Raw genomic sequence first — 11,588 nt, forward strand, 5'->3', positions numbered from 1 at the left:
CAGGAGAGCCGCCTCGCTCTTTATAGTTTCCAGAACCCCGGGGAACACCTCTCTGTCGCTCTCTTTCCTCCTCTGTCTTTCTCAGAGACACCCACTGACTTTGCATCTGAAGCTGAGAAGCCTCAACCAGAGGCAGAGCAAACCTCGGGAAGTTTCCGCCCACAGTTCTCTGGTGAGGCCTGCAGGGCCCCACGCAGAGTCCCCGCCGCCTGCCACAGGAGAGCCTGGTCTTTCTCAGGCCCGGCGAGGGCTGGTGGCCTGGGCGCAGGCCTGTGGGCTCTGTCCACCTGCCAGCAGCCGGGAGGGGGGCTGTCCAGGCCCCAGGGGGCGAGACTGTGGGGTGGAAGACAGCAGAGACCTGCCCACATCTTACCTTTTGCTCAGGGAATCGACCCCTTGCTGCCATCCTTTCCCCACACCTTAGTACTATTTACCCTCACACAGCAAAGCACTATAACGTGTGGGGTAAAATCTGCCCCACCCCCTCTCTGGGGATTGGATCAGAGTCTGCAAACCAGTGGCTGAAATACCTTGTGGAACCCATAGACCTCACTATGTTTTTTCTCTTCACTGTGGTCCCTTTTAAAATTGGGATAGTCTACACTAAAATACATACATATATATATATATATATATATGTATGTATTTTAGTATGTTTTGAAGCATTAGCATACTGGACACCCCAGGGGTCAGCCGAACCCAGTCCCCCGGGCTGCCGCAGGTCTCTCGCTGGCCCACCCAAGCTCCCTGTGCATCACTGGCCCCCTGACCCCTGGCCGGGCAATGGCCATCAGTCCCCACAGGCCTTCGTTTACAGCCTGTGATACAGTTGTCATGTGTAATACATGGTGCCCAAATTTGAATTTCACATAAAGAAATGTGAATCCTTTTTAGGATAAAAAATAATTATAAATCATTTTTAGGATAAGTATATCCTAAACGTTATATGGGCTACACTAAAAAGTTATTTATCGTTTTTCCAACGTTCACATTTAACTGATTGTCCTATTTGTCTTTTACTAAAGATGGGAACCCTATCTGGACAGCCCTCACCTTTTTCTCTGGCTTTGAGTACTACTTATGTGCCCGTGACTCCCAGATGCTTGGCTGCAGTCCTAAACACGCTCCCAAACAAACCCCCAACTGCTCATAAAACCCGCTTTTCCATTTCACCGGAGAACTCCACTGTTAGATCTCATTAGCCTTTCCATCATGCTGGGGCATTTCTGCACCTACCATTCTGGCTCTCCACCTCCGCCAAGGCAACACCAGATTTAGTTCCCTGCCACACTCTTTCCACCTGCCCCCTCCCATACTACCTGTTTCACTTGACGTCAGTCTGCGGTGACGACTTCAAGTCCTCTGTTTTTCTCTCCCGCAACATCTGAACCCAGCCGGTTGATTTTCCCTAAGCCTGTTTCTCACATCAGCACACTCTCACCATTTCTATTTTTCCTGTTATTGTCTTAGGTCAGACGTCGACTAGCTGTCACCTGCTGTAGTTCAGTGACACCCCAACTGCTCCCCCCCACCAGCCTTCCCGAGCACAAATCACCCCGCAGAATGACGCAAGAACCATGCCGATAAAAACACACTCAGAGATCTCGCCTTCTCGCCTAACACCTTGTGCTGGAAGGTTTGAAACCAACTTCCCTAGCGGGACACACGGGGCTCCTTCCCGTTAAAGTCCAACAGCCAGCACTGCCTCCTCTCCAGACACTTCTGCCCACATCCCACTCTGCGCTCTGGAGATAGCGTGACAGTTGGGAGCAGAACAACTGCACGAGCGTCTCACTCTTTTTTCAAGGTGGGCAGAGCTAATGTGCTTTTGAAGTCACACGTGGGTTTACTCATACTTGTGAAAAATGGCAAGTTTCAAGTCCAGAAGTAATCATCTGAATGTATAAGTTAAGAATTCTACCATACAGACAACCAAAAAAAAAAAAAAAAAGGACCAAAACCAAAAAAACCTTGAAAGTACCCTGAGACAACTCTGACAAAAATTGTGTAGGATCATCTTTTTTATACTAGAAAAATTTTACTGACAGTGGCAGATTCAGATGAGTGAAAAAACACACCACATCGGGGATGGGTGGAGAGAGAGCGTTGCACAATGCTTAGGGATTTGTGGCTCTGGGGGTAAACTGCCCGGGGCAGATCCCAGTTCTTCCACTTACAAGCTGTGTGAGCTAGACAGGCCACTGCCCCTCCTCGGAGCCACAGTGTTCTTGTCTATAAAAATGGACCCAATCAGAACAGAACGTATTCCACAGGCACTGTGAGCACTGGTCAAAGCACCTGATACACTTAAAATAGTGCTTAGAATCAAAGTAAGCTCTCAGCAAACGTTGCCCTCACTGTTGTAGTAAGTGTAGCAAATCTCCCCGCATGCAAACCATCTGTAGACGTGACCTACGTGTCGGCCTTCCACAGAGGGTAAATCAAGGTGCAGAGGGGAGGCAGGTGGCAGGAAACAGGACAAGGGAATGCCCAACAACTAGGAACTCAGAGGTTTCACCAGTGGACTGATGGACCCATCTGTTTCAGGCTAAGATCCTCCCCGCTTTTCTCTCTCAAACTCTCACAGAAGCTTCGAGCATTCTTCAGTAAGAATGATGTTATACTTTCACATCTCCTCCTGCCCTGTTTCTTGATATAATCCCATAGGAGGAATCAGAATCATAAATATCTCCCCCAACCCATCCAGTGTCCTCAGATCCTGGAGAGACTCTGAACAGAAACGGAGACAGAGAGCAGTCTTTAAACAGCGGTAATTCCTCTTCGATAATGTCACCGAATGTCATATGTTGGCTAAGTCATGGAGAAATAAACACCGTAAGAGACAATAACAGGGGACGCCTGGGTGGCTCAGTGGGTTAAGCTGCTGTCTTCGGCTCAGGTCATGATCTCAGGGTCCTGGGATCGAGTCCTGCATCGGGCTTTCTGCTCAGCAGGGAGACTGCTTCCCCCCCCACTGCTTGACTCTCTGTCTACCATGCTCTCTCTGTCAAATAAATAAATAAAATCTAAAAAAAAAAAGAGAGAGACAATAACAGGGACTTGTCACAGTTTGGGGTATTACCAGAACCTTGTTCATCAGCAGGAATAACCTTTTCCAATAAGATCGTAGCTCTCTGATGGCTGGGGGTGAGGAAACCCATGTATTTGCCGTGAAAGATGCAGTGAAGGGCCACCTGCCTGGCACAGTCATTAGAGCGTGCGACTCTTGATCTCCGGGTCATGAGTCTGAGCCCCACGTTGCGTGTAGAGATTACTACAAATAAATAAACCTTAAAAAACCCACTGAATAAATAAATCAAAGGGCCAGCAGGCTGGTAGTTCCCACGTGTAGAAAACTCCAAATGAGGAATGTCTCTCTTTCTCACCTCATCCCTCTACTTATGCTGGCGGCATCTCTGATTCCCAAACCAGCGTTCCTTGAGGATGGATGGGGAGAATGATTCAGAACTGGTGATTTCTTTCAGATAAGGGGTGGGATTGCCGGTCCTAGAGATTTAATGGGATGTGGGTGAGGCTTAGGAGCAAATTTAAGAGCAGGACCAAATCAGAGAACACTCCTTGTACAAGCTGTTAGAATTTTTTTAGGTATCTGGCCTCATTAGATGAGATTCAAATTATCTTTAATGCGGGTCCCTCTGCCATTGTAATTCCCTTCAGAAACTGTCCGGTCCCTTTAGTAAAAGAATTCCTGCGATCTTTCCCCATCTTAGCATGTTAGCCATATGGAGGTTAAAAGAACAGAAGAGGCAGGAGAAGGGGCTCCTCTTTCTTGCCGTCCCTCCCGTGTTTTAGCACGGGAGCGGCCTCAGTGGACCATGGCCTGGAGCCACCCAGAGTAGCGCCTGAGGGAACCAGAAGCTAACTCTTCCCTGGGGACCGGGAAGAGGATAAAAAGGCAGGGATAACGCTGAGTATTAACAAGTTACATGTGGCACCGCATGTCTACCTCGTCCACTACCACTGGGTGAAAACTCAACAAACCCTTGTTGGCTTAATTGCCAAACACAGAAGAGTCTGAGTCAGAAACAGGGCCCTGGTGGGAATGAAGGTCCCTCCACAGCCTCACTCATGGAGCTGAGCGGCCACCATCGGACGACACTGCAGGTGCTGATGGGGGAGGCGCGGCAGGACAGCGCCCTCCCCGCCTTTCTCTGAGCCCAGCCCTGGCACTCCTTCAGTTGCCACCGATCCGTTTCCAGGCCATTGAGAGTAAAATCTGAAATCTTCGGTGTCACTTCCAAACCCCTCATTATCTGGGCTCTTCCTTACTCAGCAACTCTCTGCTCTTCCTCTCGCGCCATGCTGCCGTCACACAGGCCTTTCCACTCACCAAATGTGGCAAGTTCTCGCCCACCTCAGGGCCTTTGCACGAGATGCTGCCATTGGCCAGAATGTTCTTTGCCCCACTTTGCCCCAGCCCTACCTTTACAAGGCCAGCTCCCAGAATCCTTCAGTTCTAAACCAAACATCACTTCCTCAAAGAGGTTTTCACGGGGCACTCCATCTAAATGAGATCATCCCAGTTACTATTCTTTCATGAGACTGTGTTTTGTTTTTTCCTTTTGTGGTTCTTATCACATTTTCAAAAATAGATATGGACAGATACAGATAGATACAGAATCACGTCTGTCTTCTGCACTCTCTTGTGCACACAGCCTAGTACGGTGCCTGACAATAAATCCTGAAATGATTCTTACCAGACTCCCCGTATGGTAGTTTTATAGCACCCTCAAATAACAACTCCATCACTTTCTCAGTTTCTTTTCAGATTTTAGCTCTTAAACCCTCAGACAAGTCAGAAGACATTTGGGAGGAACGGCACAGGCTTACACCCAAAGGCATCCGCCCCATTAATAGTCCAGTCGGGTGCCAGGTTGGTCTTTCCTGCCTCCAGATGACCTCCTTGCCACCCAAAGCACATCCCAAGGGGCCAGGGAGAGACTGTCCTCCCAACTCAAAAGTTTTGGCACCGGGGCGCCTGGGTGGCTCAGTGGGTTAAGCCTCTGCCTTCGGCTCAGGTCATGATCCCAGGGTCCTGGGATCGAGCCCCGCATGGGGCTCTCTGCTCAGCAGGGAGCCTGCTTCCTCCTCTCTCTCTCTCTCTGCCTCTCTGCCTACTTGTGATCTCTGCCTGTCAAATAAATAAATAAAATCTTTAAAAAAAAAAAAGTTTTGGTACCTTTCACATGCAGTCACTGTTTCTCTCAAGAGGCTTATCAACTTTTCTTGGAGTTAGAACCCTGGTGGCTGGCCCTGACATGATAAAGTTAGGTGGCGTCTCAGCAGAATGAACATTTTTTATTTGATTCTTTTCTAAGTGGCTCCACAGCCAGTGTGGAGCCCAGTGTGGGGCTTGAACTCACAACCCTGATATCAAGGCCTGAGCCAATATCAAGAGCTGGATGCTTACCTGACTGAGCCACACAGGTGCTCCCATTTTGATGTTTTTATTGAAGTACAGCTGACACCCAGAGTTGCCTGGGTCTCAGGGGTGCAATAGAGTGATTCCACCTCTCCGTGTCATGCTGTGCTCACCACAAGTGTAGCTACCGTCTGTCACCACGAACACCATCACAATACCCTTGATGATGCTTCCTGGGCTGCTGACCTTTCATTCCCGTGACCTCTTCATTCCCTAACTGGAAACCTGTGCTTCCCACTTCCCTTCGTCCACTGTGCCCGCCACCCATCCCCTCTCCTCTGGGACCAGCACTGGTTGGGTCCCTGTATTTAGGGTCTTTTCCTGCTCTTTGTTTGTTTGTTTTGTATTTTAAATTTCCCATGGAAGGGAAATCATATAGTACTTGCTTTTCTCTGTCTAATTTACTTTAGTTAGGATCACATCCCCTAGGTTCATCCATGTTTTAAATGGCAAGATCTCATCCTTTTCATGCCTGAGTAATATTCCATTATGCCTGTATGTGTCTATGTATGTATGTACACACATACACACACACACAGGGGTGCATATATCTTTTCAAATTAGTGTTTTTATTTTCTTTGGGTAAATACCCAGTAGTGGGATTACTGGATCCTATGGTATTTCTATTTTTAATTTTTTGAGGGATGTCCAGGACTATTTTCCACAGAGGCTGCACCAGTTTGCATCACCATCAACAGTGCACGAGGGTTCCTTTTTCTCCATACCCTCAGCAGCACTGGTTACTTCTTGTCTTTTTGAGTCTAGCCATTCAGATGTGTGAGGAGATCTCCCACTGTGGCTCGGATTTGCATTTCCCTGATGACTCGTGATACTGAACACCTTTTCATCTGACTGTTGGCCATCTGTAGCTCTTCTTTGGAAAGTGGTCTATTCAGGTCCTCTGCCCATTTTTAATTGGGTTATTTATTCACAGTTAGGTATCTGATATCTTGAGTGTACTTTTGTGTATGGCATGAGAGAGTGGTGGACCAGTTTCATTCTTTTGCATGTAGCTGTCCAGTTTTCCCATTTACGGAAGAGACTGTCTTTTCCCTACTTATATTCTCACCTTCTTTTTTGGAGATTGACTGTACAAGTATGAGTTTATTTCTGGACTCCCTGTTCTGTTTTATTGATCTACGTGTCTATTTTTGTACTAGTATCATGTACTAGTACCATGGCGTTTTGATTACTACAGCTTTGTAGCATAAGCAGATTGGTCATCTTTTTTTGAGCCCTCATATGTGAGCATAATAATACATTAGAACCACTGCAAAGAGTGCTGAGGTCATAAACTGGTTACTACATTGTATGAACGTCTTCTGGATTTCTGCCCATTAGAGAAATAGCTGACTCTGAATTCCAAATCTAGAATGGTTCCTGCTATTAGAGTCACCATAAATACCTATCGATGAGATGAACATAAGTGAGGCAGCTGACACTCAAGGAAGCGAAACGACTCGCCCAGGGTCACAAAGTCTGTTGGTGTTTGAGCCAAAATTCTAACCCAAAAAGGGTACAATGTGAAAATGATTGGGAAACAAGAGTGCTTCAGACTGCCCCGAGAGCAGCACCCCCAGATGCACAGGACGGGGAGCTCCCTGCCTCCAGGGTGGTGAGGAGATGCGACAGGGTGTAGGCCACACCCGTAAACAGCATCTTTTAAGAGTGGAAATGCCTGAGTCTTGTGGGCTCTTTTATGAGCCCCTTATTGATGTTTGAAATGTTTCATCGCAAAAACACATGTCATGGTGGGTTTGTGGGAAAATCAGAAGCACCAAAGACTGACTCAAATGTCAAAGTCGTTGTTTTTGTCACCCACTGTTTCCTTTGAGTGTCTAGCAGATGTTGGTGAGGGCTGAGGATCTGGATGCCTCGAGAGCCTTCCATCCTCGGGGTCTCACGAGAATCACCTTTTGGGTGCAGAGCCTCTGAGTCTGGGATATGGTTTTCTGTCACAGCTGTGGGACAACAGGAAAAGGACAGCCTTAGCCCCGTGAGTGAAGAGTCCTGAGTTCTGTACTCTTTTGTCAGTCTACAGAGGAGTTTCTCACCTCTGAGGCTTGTTTGCAAACCAGCTGCAATATTGTCGTACCAACCCCAAACCTTCCGGGCTCTCGAACCTCATCACTAGAAGAATCTGGAGATCATCCTGCCATGCCCCTGGTTTCACAGACATGGACCTGAGCCCCAGACAGCTGAGAAGATTCTCCCAAGGCCACAGCCAGAGTGTTGAAGACTTAGGAAGAAGACCTGTCTGGTCTCCCAGTGCTTTCATAAACCTCTGGACAGGAAAACACGCCACTTATTTCTGCCCAATTCCATCTCTATGTTCTCGAATGCCAACCCGTGCAAAGCACCACGGAGGGTGCAAAGACATGCCCTTGGCCATGCACAAATCCTTAAGGAGCTCCCAGTTGGATGCGATGTCCCTGCTGTCTTCACATCCCTCAAATCCACCAGCCTTTCCTGTCCCACGTAGTAAAAATGCTGACTCAGTGTTCCGTTGGGATGGGTGGGGAGGAGAGGGGAAGAAACACTTATTTCATGACCACTATATGCCAGGCGCTCTATACATTTTCTTACTTGACTCTCAAAAAGTCTTCTAAGGTCAGTATTATCTGCATTTTGAAATGATTCAGAAAAGTTGAAGAACTCACGAGGTAGCCGAGTTCAGATGTGAATTCAGGTCTTTGCTCCAGACCACACTGTCACTCTCCAGCTTTCTCTTCTTCCCACAGCCATCCTCTTGTCCTGCCGAGGCTCAGGCACCTTGAGAACCTTGGACAAGTAAGTTCCCTTCCCCCAACAAATGACATCAAAATCCTTCTTGTCATTCTAGGGAACCTGAGCTCTAAGTTGAAGGTCTTCATTCGACTTTCCAATCCCCACCCTGCCCCCCTCACCCTTCCATGCCCCTCCTGTTTTTATAACAGCTACCTCCCGCACCCTTGACCATGAACTCTGCGCACCTCTCTAAAGGCACTGTGTTCCAGGCACTGAGGCTTCCCAGACCCAGCCCTCCCCCTCTCCTCACCCTCACCTGAAGACAGGCAGCCCGGGCCTTGCCACCTCCTCTGCTTCCAGAAGAGGACACGAGAGCCCAGCAAGGCTGTCCTTCCACCGGGAATCCCCAGCCCAGCCCACACCTCTGCTCCTCAGAGGTCCTGCTCCTAGACCTCATGGCGCCTCACGATGTGAGTGTGTGTGGTGTCCCCTGGTCATGTTACATGTGATTTTCAGTCCCTTTTCCTGGGGATCTCGCCAGCATTCCCACCCATTGCTTGGTTTGTGCCCATCACTCATGGTTAATCCTCTTTATCTTATTCTACCCGATTAGCTTAGCCAATATCCCCCAGTTACACTTGGGAATAGCCTCTGCCCACAGTGTCCTTGGGTCTTCCTGACGAACTCTTCCTTCAGCTCAGACAACACCCATTTGTGGAAACCTTCCGCAGGTACAGCGAAAGCCTCCTTCCTTAAGGTTCCTGTGCCCTGGCTGTAGCACTCACCCACTAAGTCACTGGAAGTCTCTCTTCTTTCCTAGAGCCAAACATCACCACAGGGACACTTTTGTGTCCGTTTTGCAGTCGCAGTTGCTAGCCTGGAGGCTGACACCTGGGAAAATCTCAGTAAATATTTCCGAGTATTGCTCGCCTGGAGAGACCCTACGGGTTAAAACTAGAACCAAACTGTGGAAGGTTCTGCTCCACTAGACTCTGAGTCCTGCGGGGCGGGGGGGCACCTTCTTCCCTCAGTGATTCCTGCTGTGCCAACGACAGGCTACAAACGCAGAAGGAGCCACCCCGGGCTACCGTCAGTTCCCGGTTCCAGGAAATATCTAACCATTGGACGGATGACGCCTAGGGGCTGCCCTAGACCATCCTGACCTCCCTAGTAGCTCCGAAGAGCGTGGTTCCAAGGTGAGCAAGAGGTTGGTTAACAGCTCAAAAGACAAACAGGAAAAGTGGGGGACAGAGGAATGGACGTAAAAGAGGCACAAGGTGGCAAATAAAGGGTCAGTGAGGAAAGGGAGGCTGAACACTGGAGAAAGGGAGATCGGAAGGACTGGCAAGAGGAAGAGCGTGGGAGAGCGGGGCTCCTTGACCCCAGGGAAGTGCTTGCGCACGGGCATGGCCGACGCCCGAGACCCTGCTAGCCCCGAGGCCAGAGGCGCAGAGAATATTAAAGCTGACGTGCTGAAAGCCGCTGCTCCTGGAAACCAGCCAGCAAAGGACTTAATGCCCATTCCACCCGGGCAGGAACCTAAATCCTAGAAAATCAGCCGCGGTGAACAAAATCCAAGCCACACAGGAACACAGGAAACACCCTGACTGCCCCGTGCCATCTGGCCCTTCCTGCTGTGCAGCAGCCTGGCCAGCCCCGAGCCAACACACCTGAGCCTCGGTCCTCAAGCCACGGAACTCAGAGAGGCCAGCCCACCTCCAGCTCTGGGCACCCACTAGCTCCGGACCCCATCCATCCCTCTTTCCATAACATATTGCACGTTACCTCCCTGAGCTCTGGGACCTGTCCAGTTTCCTAGGGGGGCAAGAACAGGAGACCTGCACACATGTGGCTTTTGCTGCAGGTCCGGCTCTGACTCCATGGCCTGGTTCTTACCAGCACACGGCCTCCTGCTGCCTCCAGGGATGTTTGCAAAGTGCCGCAAGTGCTCACATTTATGGGGTTCCCACTGCGCTCAGACACCGAATCGGATCCTCTGTGTGGATTCTCATGTCGAGTCCTCGAGATAAGCCAAAAGGGTAAACAGTCTCCTTGGTAGGTCAGGAGACTAAAGCTCAGAAAAGCTTTTCCAAAATCACACACACAACTACTAAGGGGCAGAGCCTGGATTTAAACCAGTTCCAGGGCCCACGACACAGTCATCCAGGAATGGAGCCTTGTTCCCTGATCCCAGAGTCCCTGCCCACATGTCCTTTCCTCGAACACTCGGGCCCCGCTTTGCACCCTGCTGTCTCCCGAGGACTGCTGCCCTGCCCCAGGCTCTCCTCCCTGTGCCATGCCCCTGGCCTACGAGCTTGAGCCCACAGCCCCATCAAGGCAGCCCACTGACAGGTGCCCCGCCAGCCTACCCGGGTGCCTCCCAGCCGTCTCCTGTCCCATGTCTCACTGCTCGGGGGCCAACCCATCTGCGCTTTTATCACCAGCCTCAGAAACCCGCCCCCATCACCACTACAGAGCCCCACCTTTGCATCTTGCTGTCCACATCTAGTGTGTCCTTCACCCAACAGAACCAGTTTGCACACACACCGGGACCCGAAGCATCTCCACACGGCGACTGGGAGAACCAGTTTGCACACACGCCGGGACCCGAAGCATGTCTGCGCGGCAACTGAGCGCGGCCAGATAAGCGGCTTCGCTGTAATCTAACCCTCGAGTAACCTTCATCCTACGCTGCCCTTATCCTTGCACATCTCACTGTTCACCTATCAAGGCCACTTGACAGCAAAGAAAGGGAGATGTCAGCCCTGGCCTGGCGCTACCTGGGCTCTGATCCTCTAAGCAGAGAAGGGGGCTTGGGAGGGTGGATTTCAGCCAAGGGAGCAAAGGTCCTTCACCTCGCAGCCCTGGATTCACCTGCCGCGTGGCTCCGCGCCCTCCTCGTTGCTGCACGCCGAGTGCTTCTCGCACCAGCATCCCGACGTGTGCACACACGCGTGTGTGACCTCCTTGCACAGATCTGCTCCTCTCCCTGTGCTCTGTTATCCCCCTCACCACGCAGGGCGGGGGTGCGGGGGAGGCTGGCGAGGACAGGCGCAGAGAAGGAAGACCCAGATGGCCCAGAGACGACTGTGGTTGCGGAGGCAGCTGCGTCTTCCCCATGCTCCCGGGGCTGGTTCTCTGCCAGCTGCAGCTCTGGAGCGAGAGGGCTGCTGGGGAAGTGGGCAGACGGGGGCAGAAAGCACTTCCTTTCACTCCAGACCTCAGGGCCCGAAGCAAAGCGTCATCACATCTCCTTCCAAAAATCTCTCCTCCCCGCATCCCCTTTCTCTAGTTTACGGGCACATTGTTTGTGTTGCCTGTTTTTGCACATTCTCGATGCCCGCGGTGCGCTGGCTGCCATCCTGTCGGGGGTCCCAGAGCTCACGGTCGGGACACTCGGAGCTGGAACGCCTCCTAG

At 50.6% G+C, this 11,588-nt stretch overlaps 1 long non-coding RNA gene across 1 annotated transcript; it reads right to left on the reverse strand.

Annotated features, from left to right (window-relative positions):
- Positions 1–6,608: 6,608 nt before the first annotated feature.
- LOC116870817 lies at positions 6,609–8,372 on the reverse strand. The gene is made up of 2 exons (XR_004383297.1): positions 8,104–8,372; positions 6,609–7,404 (listed from the first exon to the last, which is right to left on the reverse strand). It is a non-coding gene; the product is annotated as an uncharacterized LOC116870817 (long non-coding RNA).
- Between the last annotated feature and the right edge of the window lie 3,216 nt (positions 8,373–11,588).

Source organism: Lontra canadensis, unplaced genomic scaffold (assembly GCF_010015895.1).
Source record: "Lontra canadensis isolate GAN:19392208 unplaced genomic scaffold, GSC_riverotter_1.0 scaffold24, whole genome shotgun sequence".
In the NCBI taxonomy this organism is placed as follows: Eukaryota; Metazoa; Chordata; class Mammalia; order Carnivora; family Mustelidae; genus Lontra; species Lontra canadensis.